The 9,692-nt window shown below is 40.0% G+C and overlaps 1 long non-coding RNA gene across 1 annotated transcript; it reads left to right on the top strand.

Annotated features, from left to right (window-relative positions):
* The first annotated feature begins 2,697 nt into the window (after positions 1–2,697).
* LOC129784567 (uncharacterized) lies at positions 2,698–8,936 on the top strand. The gene is made up of 3 exons (XR_008747438.1): positions 2,698–3,548; positions 3,657–3,760; positions 4,340–8,936. It is a non-coding gene; the product is annotated as an uncharacterized LOC129784567 (long non-coding RNA).
* Positions 8,937–9,692: the final 756 nt, after the last annotated feature.

The raw sequence follows: 9,692 nt of genomic DNA on the forward strand, positions 1-9,692 counted from the left end.
TGTATAGAGCTACTATTAAAAACATGTTTCCAGTTTATAAAGCCAGTCTGTTTTATATTGCTGTGACATGGAAAGCTATTACTCCTGTTCTGTGTATCCATCTTTCTCAATATATGCTGTGCAGCAAGGGACCCTGCCCCAGCAACAGAAAACCTGTAAAACAAGGCATATTACTGCTTATCTACAAGCACTTGGTGTCACAAAGAAATTCTCTGTCTGATTAGCACCCAAGTATTAACTCCTTCACTGCTACTGGCACTAGAAACTGAGCTGGCTGTAGTGATTAAGTAATTTTGTGATTGGCATTTTGCACCTCAATAAAGGCATTGTTCTCCTCGGAATTCTCTTCCTTATTAATTTGCTTGATACACCTTAAGCTTTTCATTAACTCAAGCGTCTTTGTTGCCTTTTGGTGAAGCGATAATAAAATTACAGATGAAGTGGTAGCAAAATGACTCGGCTAAAATGCAATTATTGTTTCTTCTGTATTTTTAATCAATAATGTCTCTGAAATGTAATCGTATAATGGACTCTATTAGTAATCAGTGCATGGGTATAGCTCCTTTTAATGTCAATGGGAGATCTAAGAGGTGTCAAAGTAATACCCAGCAAAGACGACATCAAAAGCCTGGAAATATACTTGTGTTCCTCTCTTTTAGTCTGTCTTTTTCTCTGATTACCCTGTCAATTGTTCACTGTAGATTCAATTATATCTGGTTGCCTTGTTGGAGGTACATTGGAGCCACAATACTAGAAAAACCTCCAGGAGACATATCCTCTGAGTCCTCACTTTCACTGGGAAAATGAACAGTGCTGTATATTTCTGTTCTGCTGCTGGACAGCTTTGCTAATATCCAGCCTACTTTCTGCCTTATTTTTTAATATTTTTATATTAAAAAATATAAAAGACAAAAGCTGAAGGAAAGCGTAACTGCTCTTTACACAATCTGTGCACCAGGAGGAAGAAGAATTGGAAAGGTCTCTTCCTAATCTCCCTCTCTTATAAACAAAATTTCACGGTGAAGCTTCAGGGGCAGCACCAGGTTTGCCCTAAGTAAAGTCTGGCCTAGGGTTCCAGGCTGCTTGTTTCAGAGCAGGAAGAATTAATCAACAACGTAGCTATAAGAACAAGCCTACATCACTGAAAAAGTGGACTCTGTCCTCTTCTCTCCTTCTGTCCTCCCCTTCTGTCTTCTGAAGAGGAAAGCCAAGGGCTCAGTACTCAGTGTGAGCGTGCTCCACAGCTCATTCTTCCACTATCTATGGCTCTTTCTGGTTTTGAAACTCATCTTGAGGGTTTGGTTGGAGTGGGAAAATCAAAAAGTCCCTTCCACTCAATTCTTCTGAAGGTTTAAAGTGACGCATTGGAGATTTGACATGTCTGCCTGAGAGTAAGGTGTTGATTAAAATGCAGGGATTCTTTAACCAAAGCCCACAAGATCCCAAGCATTTAGTTACTTCTAGTTCTGTTTTACTGTTGTTGTTTTGGGTTAAAGTGATTATAAGGGATTCAGCCATTGTGAGGATTGCTCGTGGGTCTCAACAGACTCTGAGAAGGTGTTAACTGCTGGAAAAGATCCCTATCTTGTGTCAGAATTCTCCATAAAATACAGCCCACAGAGTTTCCTAAGGCTTTTTTATGTTAATAAAACCTGCAAGTTTTCAAAGGGAAGGTGAAATGGAAAAGTCAATTACTGCTGGAAATTCAACAACTATGGAGAAAGATCTGTGATCCCACCCCTGGCAGGTGCATGCTCTCTCCACACGAAATTACCAGCCTCTATCTTCAGAGGTCTGCTGAGTCAAAAGACTGGTTCTCAACCTAATTGCAAAAAATGCTCAAACTTGCCTGTGACGCCATTGCATAATAAACAGAAAGACAATTAACCTTTCATAGTTTAGGCATCTTTCCCTCCTTGGTCTGAAAGGATCCCACCAAATGCTTCCTGTTCCCATGAAACAGCAGGAGGAACTGAGGCACTACAAGGTAATGCTGGAGGCGTGAGAGGAGTCTGCTGCCCCCGTGGTTTTCTTGTTCCAGGTCGCATAGTGTGCTGGTGGCTCAAACTTGGATTTGAACTCAGTCCCTCGACCCTTACTTGTTCAAAACAGTACACAGTGGATGGATGTGTCCACATGAATGTAAAGGGAAATAAAGTCAGGCAATTTATTGTCTCTGCTTACAAACGTCTGTATAGCACACAAACTTCATAACTGGAAGGTGGCCACTGAAGATATTTTCACCATTAAATAGTTATTAAGATAATAAGACTGTTACTGTTTTCTCCTGAAGTTTACCTGTAAATCACCACTTCCCTTCATCCTGTGAGTCAGGTATACTGTTGTGGGTATGTGTAGATAACATGAAAAGTTTACACGAGCATCCCTCCACCCACCCTAGCCCCCTGGCCTCTGATCCTTTCATGGTCCACTGCTTCTCCAACATTATGTGCCCTGTCCTGCTCCCCCATCTGCTTCCTCTCAGCTGCTTGACCCCTTACCTGCACTTTTCTAATAGCTAATAGCTGTTCCCTCTGTGTTCCTTGTGCCCCTGTCTCTGACTCTCTGTTGCCTCTGCCTCTGTTTTTTTGAAATTTCCAGATAAAACTTGCTTTCGCCCTAATCATACTATCTTTGTCTTCATACATTTTTGTCTTCAGATAGTTAGCTCTTTCAGTAGGATACAGATTATTTTGGTGCTTGGTGAGTTCCTGAAAATACTGCAAATACTTGCACGGTGTATGCATTTGTCAGAGACAGATTTGCTGAAGGAGAAGTGAGCATTTTCTCCATCTTTAAAAAGTTCTTGTGCAGTGCTTCAATGGGCACCGCACAAACCAATAGCAATGGATAATTAAGTCATGCTTTAGTTTTGGCCCGCCAAAGATAACCATGATCGTCTCCCTTGCTTGTGACAATGGTCACAAGCTGTGAAGAAGTATCCCATGGAGTGGTGCAGAGGGAAAAGAGGACAGAGGAGCCCTGCCATGCTTCCTGATTGCTGATGCATCCTTTTAGAGTGAGTCACACCTTGGTAAGTCAGGGCGAGCAGCCCCGTGGGAGGAGACGCAGGCTTTGTCCACAGGGCAATGAAGAGGTTAAAGTGGTTCTTCAAGCTCAGGGTGTGACCTATGAGGTGTCATATTAGCACATCTGATACCTGTACATTAGTATGAGCAGAACAAGTGAAAACCTGCTTTAGAGAAATTAAATTAAGCAGTTGAAGGGAACAGTCATGTTAATAAGGAGCTTCTATAGAAAAAAATCCTGATAGTACATTATCTATTTATTCCTTTCAGTCACTCAATTTTATTTTATCCTTCATAATTAAAAAGGAGACAAAATCAAGTCTTTAAAAATGATCTGATGCCAGTGTTTTGTGTAGACAATATTGGTGAATGTCGGACTGGCTGTCTGTGTTCCCAGTCTCTGACAATATTTTAGCTTTCTTTTTATTCAGCTCAAAATAAAGAAGCACAGGGAGAGGCAGCAACAGGAGAGGTTGACCGAGGAGAGACTTCGGGGAGTTCCACCTGCTCTGAACCAGGGTAATTATGAAGCTACATCAGTCTGCCGTAGCTGGGAGTCTGGCCCAGATGACCAGAAATGCAAATGAGACGTGAGGACCCAAACTTACCATACTCATCTTCATGCAGGAAGGAGCACCTGGCAGCGGACAGGATGGAAAAGCCCTTGAAGCTGGTGAGGATCCTGCTGTCGCTCTGCTGCCTCCCCATCGGTGCTACACCAGAGGCACGGGGTACTTGGCCTTGCATTGCTCCAGAAGATTTGTTCAGGAACAAGATTGTTCTATTTTGCAAAGTTAATATTCATCAAATGTTAATGAAAATACATAACAAATAATTATGACAAACATACCATCTGATTAAGATGAAAGAGGATGACAATTCTTGTAAATTTTTAATTTGAAAAAATAAAGAACATTATATTAATAAGACTTAATTATATCATTAAATATTTAAATTTACTTTCCATAGTAGATTTTATTTTTGTTTAACATATTTTGTTTTTAAATATTGCTAACGTTTTTATGAGATTTTTTCATAAAACACATCAATAGATATGGTTTTGTGAGGCAAAAGGAATTTTAACATCATGTATTCATTATATTGATCACAATTTCAATTTTATTTATCTTTAAAAAAGCTAATAGAAACCTTTTACAGTTTATTATAATTCACAGTATCTCCATCTATAGATAAATATTTAATAGTGTTACTAATGCATCATGCACAGAATATTTATTAATTTGAAAATATGAATTACTAGTTGTACATTTCAATAATTTGCATTTAAAATCAATGCTACTTTTTTCCAGGAAACCGTGATTAACTTTAAGAATCTGACTTCAGCTGACCGAAGCCAGGCAATTAAAGGTGCGTGCTGCAAACTTGACTATCACCCCACAACATTGTGACCAACGAATGAAGAGGACTTTGGGCAAGATAGGATGCCACATGACAGGCACTCACACGTACCCTACAATGCTCGTGCATAGTCTGGCTCCAGGAAGAAGGAGATACAAAGGCAAAGTTTCAGCACTCCCCGATTTTCCTTGATAAAGCCAAACAGCTGTTTTATTTGGTAAATTTGGCAATGTGGTTCTCCCATGTAGTCCTAGGGATAAAACTCACTCAGTTGCCTTTGTGTCTCGAGCAGCCTTAGGGAGCAGATGCTGTTTGGCTTTCCTGGGCAGGAGGGGTGGCTGGGGAAGGCAGGGCTGGGGGCAGAGGCTGGACCAGGGGATAGCAGGGGGAACATATCTGGGTGCTGAAGAGTAGTTTCACTGGTGCTCCAAGAAGCCAGTTACAAGGATTCAGATTGGGTTCCTTCCGTCTTGTCACTCTCTATGAAATTACGCAAGGTATCATAAGACTTGTTCCTCCAAGACGCTTGTTTAATATGTAAGCAAGTTATTTCGGTAAGGTGTTAGACTACCTTCACTGCGGAAGTGCAGTATCTGCCAAAACTCCCTTTTCTGTGAAACTGGACAGTTTTTTCAAACTAAACTAGTGTTTTTTCTTTTTCATGGATTTATTCTTTCCAACTGAAGTTTCCAGAAAGTGAGCGACTTCTGATTTGTTAATTTTAGAAAAAAATTCTACTTTTTCTAAAAGAAGAAATTTATGGCACCAGGAGCAACTTCTCAGTAAGGTCTGTTAAATACAAACAACCTTCCTGGAACTGTTTGTCAGGCAGACATAGACATGACAGACCAACCAAAAACCTTTCTTTGAGGTATCAATCTGTTAGGTTAATCTGCAGTGTAAGTATGCATTTTACTGTGTTGTTAAGCGATAACAGATACGAACTTGCCATTTAAGGGATAAGTTGAGTATTTTTGAACCTCAGAGATGGCTCAGTAATTGAAGAGGTTAGAGTGTTTCGCAGTATAGACCATCTTTCACCGAAAGATTAAGAAATGCTTTATAAAAGTTTGCATTTTTAGAGTATTTACAGCCTTTACTTATCAGACCCTGGACTGTATTTTCTGATAAAGCCACTAACAGACCCATGTGTGTAACTTCTTTTTTTTTTGCTTTTGCCATTTAGTTATGGAATATTATTGAATACAGCGTACCACAAATAGCTGTACAACTACATCAAGCTATCTGCAGTTACCACAGCTATACCACAATATAAGTATGTGTGCATATTGCTCTCTCTCTGTGTCTATGTGTGTGTGCATACACAGGCATACAGATACAACACAGCACTATAATCTGCCTGTGCATATATGTACTAAGCATTTAAAGTTATATATGCTCATGTAGGTGAAAAACTACTGACAAAGTTTCGTGGTAACAGTCTTGCGTACGATGGTCAACATACCGCTCCTTCCCACAATTTCATAATTACAGTAATAAAAGAAAAAAAGGCTTACACAGCCAGGAAACAAAAGAGAAAAACCTCAGGCTGGTTACCACTTTTGTAGTGACTATATGTTCACACATATAAGCACACACATGCAGTTTCTGATAAAACGAGTTGTTTCTCAAAAGACAGAGAGAGAAAAAAGAGAGGCCTGATGAAACCCTCAAGTTCTTCTTGAAATTACACCTATACCTGTTGTCGTTTTCAGGAAATCCACTTTGTTTAGTTCATAAACTTGTTTTGACTTTTCAGTGGAAACAGTTCGCTGGCACTACTTCCTTAACTGTGGGCCAAATTCTGACCTCAGTTTCATGCAGCTCTCGCTGCAGTCAATATAGGTTGGCCATGTAAGGCAGGGTAGTTTACGGCTGTTTACAATTACAAGAGCGCTGAAAGGTGTTTTGTTGTCATTACCGCTTGCATTGCTAGAACTGTGTCTGAAGATGTCTGTTTTAGGCAGCATTCAGACCACAGGTACGGTTAGCCTAAAATTCTCAGAAATATTGAAGTGCATACACAGGAAAACAGAAGAGGAGGAATCAACAAAAGGGATTTCATTTTAGCTGAATACACTGTGTGGCATCTTGATTTTATACTGATGCGCCAAAGTATTGACATGTAATGATTTTGGTGTAAATCACATGCTTTGATGTGCAGAAAAGTTATGGAGCATTTTATATGAAGTAATAATATTAAGTAATTCTATTGAACTAATCACCAGTTAATCTGACATTTTATGAAATAAGTAACACTAAATGTGACACGAGGGCAGCTTTTATGGACTTAAACTTTAATCAATTGTATGGGAGTCAAAGGTGTCATTTTTGCTGATGGTGGTGAACGGAGGATGATGGCATTTGCTAAAGAGTTTCTTGGCTTCATTATTCTAGGTTGAATGATTGCTCCCAGGCAAACTGGGAAAAGCTGCCTGTGTTCTTAATGATAAGACGCTATAAGATTGACAAAAAATATATCCATGTTATTTTTCATTACAGCTACTTGATATTACTAAGTATGTGCCTATTTTACAGGCCCTGATTTGCAGCCCCGCAACCGGTGCTGCAGTTTGGCTTTACATTAACCTGGGGTTCAGACTTATACTTGATGCTAAATTCATTGCCTGTCCCCAGCGTCTACTTTTGCCTCTCAGTCTGATTTGAGTCAGGAGAGAGGCAGAAGTTCCCCAGGCAATTCAGGTACAGGTTTAGGGCTGGTTTTCCCTGAAGGTGATATGGATGCCACTGACTCAAGCTGCTTGGTTCTGCAGATGCAAACCCAAAGGCAGTATGGATCTATGACTTACATTAGGTCTCCTTGACTTTACTCCAGAAGTAAATAGTTGCCTCAAGGGCCAGCTGATCCACACAGGACTTTCCTTCTGTCCTTTCTTCCTGAAAATATTTGGTAATTTTGTGCAGCCTGTTATTTGTAGAATGAGGTTCCAACGCCCCACCTTTGGCTCTTGTCATTTCTCGGAGTTTTGTGGTGTATGTTTATGTGTCCTGACTGTAAAATCAGAATGGCATGACTTAAATTTGTAAGAAAATGCTCACAGTATAGTATAGAAACATAAATACACCACATGTGAGAATATATAGTTATGTCAGAGTCAGTCATGCTGTTCCTTTATCATGTTCCATATTCACAAGTTGGTGGAATTCATCCCTGTGATTCACGTTACATCCAGCGTTTTTGTCTAATGGGTGACAAAATGGAAGAATAAAATTGGAATAAAGACTTCAACAAGAAAAAGCAAGTAGATTAGATTTGGGTTGGGTGTTTGGTTTTTGTGTGTGTGTGTGTGTGTTTGGTGGTTTTTTTAAATGTGAAAAGAGAGATTAATTTTCAGTTACTTAGTTTTATGTTACAGATCACTGGCACAGCAGTTTGGAGAAGCTTGTATGAAAACTGTCTGCACAAGCCCAGCCCAACTCACTGCTAAAAGTTATTAATTCTTTTAGAAATTTCTAGAAAGAAAATTAATAACTTGCTCAGACATATCCTATCTGATGTTTTTGGAACATTCTGTACCACAGATGTGGCCAGGAACAAACTATGAGTTACATCATTGAGGACTATTCCCAGATCAGGTTGGATTGGGCTCTAAATTACATGAATTCCTTCAGCAAGAATTCTAAGGCTTGGTCAGACCAGAAGGACATACATTAATAATAGTGATAAGCCCCTTTCTGCAGCCAGTTTTTAAATCTGGGTCCAACATTCCCAGGCCAATAGTACTGTTGTGAATGAAGTTATTGTGCTGAATTTGGTCATGTAGCATGCCACTCTTGTGCCATGCCATTCCTCCAGTAGACTCTAGCAGCTGCCAGGCAAGAGGAGATCATGTCTGCAGAGAGCGAGATGCCAACCCTCCCTAACACTGGTTTAGAGATTGTGATAAAAGAGAATGAAAAAATACCAACCGAGCACATGGGTTAATGGCTGCTATTTTAGTCCCTTGGGGCCATTGCCAGCTGCCATTAAGTCAAAGTAGCCCTCAGGCTCTACTTGGTTTCATGATGAATAATTTAGGTTTTCCTGGTGCAGAGCCAGGTTGCATTGGCTTTGTATGGCAGATTCCACAGATCTCCACTGTGAGCACGGGACTGTAAATATATGGTGGCACATACTAGTGCAATGGATCAACCAACAGCAGCAGTAGCAAACTTTACGAAGCAGAGATTCTGCACATCCTTAGAGATGTATTCCTTCTGATACAGATGCTCTTCAGTTTTGTGGAACCACTTACTTACTGCTAGTCAAAATCTTCGGTATCTTTGGTATTTATTTTAAGGAGTTAACTACAGGACTGGATATTTTCTACCCACTGAAAAAGTAGTTCATATCTGAATAAATAACTGAAAATGGTTTCTCACTGTTCAGGAAGTACAATCAATTTGAAATTAGGATTATGGAAACATCTGTGAAAATTCAAGTGTCATCTCAATTTGGGCTCATTCAGATCCTGTATTTTTTCTACTTCCCAAGCAGTGCATTTAAAATCTAATCCTAATTAACACACATAGTTTAATTATAGCCAACAAAATATTCTCCTAAAATTGTGTGTGCTGGTTGGGGGGTCGGGTAGGGAGGGAGGAGGCGAGGGGGAAACTAAACAAATGTTCACTGATTGTAAAAATCCTTGTTTCGTTAATAATATAAATCTTTAAAGACTTTAAACATACACTGAAGTTTGCCTCTCATGAATCAAAGTGGCATGAAAAGCACGAAGCAGGCACAGCACTTCTACTCCCTCTTTCTCCTTGCTCTTTTCTTGGCAGTTTGAAGCTAACAAAGAAACTGCACTGGAATTGAAAACTTTCCTTTTTGAATTATTTCCCTATAACTTATCACATAAAATATACAATGATGCTGCAGATAGGAACAAATAAATCACGGATGTCAGGGACAGGCCTTGGGAAGATTTTGAAGTTTGAGCGAAGCACAGGAAAGCCAGGGTGGTCTGCTGCTACGAACTTCGTTGCATGTCAGCAGAACTCTTTGACACTACTGGATGGTTTGGAAGTCTTAGGAGATTTTCAGTACTTCTGACTTCTGTTTTAGCACAGTTTGAGAAAAACATCATTTTAGGCTGTTTCAGAATGCTTTCGTTCCTGGATCAGACCTCAGGGTGCAAAGTATCCCACCTTAGGGATGCTGTAGCCCCTTATGGACACCATTCTATCTCAGGATCCTTTTGCTCACTGAGTCTGGACTGGGGAGAGCTGATTCCTAGTCCATGACTCTGGCACTTCACCTGAGAGTCGGACTTCTTGCCTGTGCCCTTGAGTGTACCT

This window comes from Falco peregrinus, chromosome 5 (assembly GCF_023634155.1).
Source record: "Falco peregrinus isolate bFalPer1 chromosome 5, bFalPer1.pri, whole genome shotgun sequence".
In the NCBI taxonomy this organism is placed as follows: domain Eukaryota; kingdom Metazoa; phylum Chordata; class Aves; order Falconiformes; family Falconidae; genus Falco; species Falco peregrinus.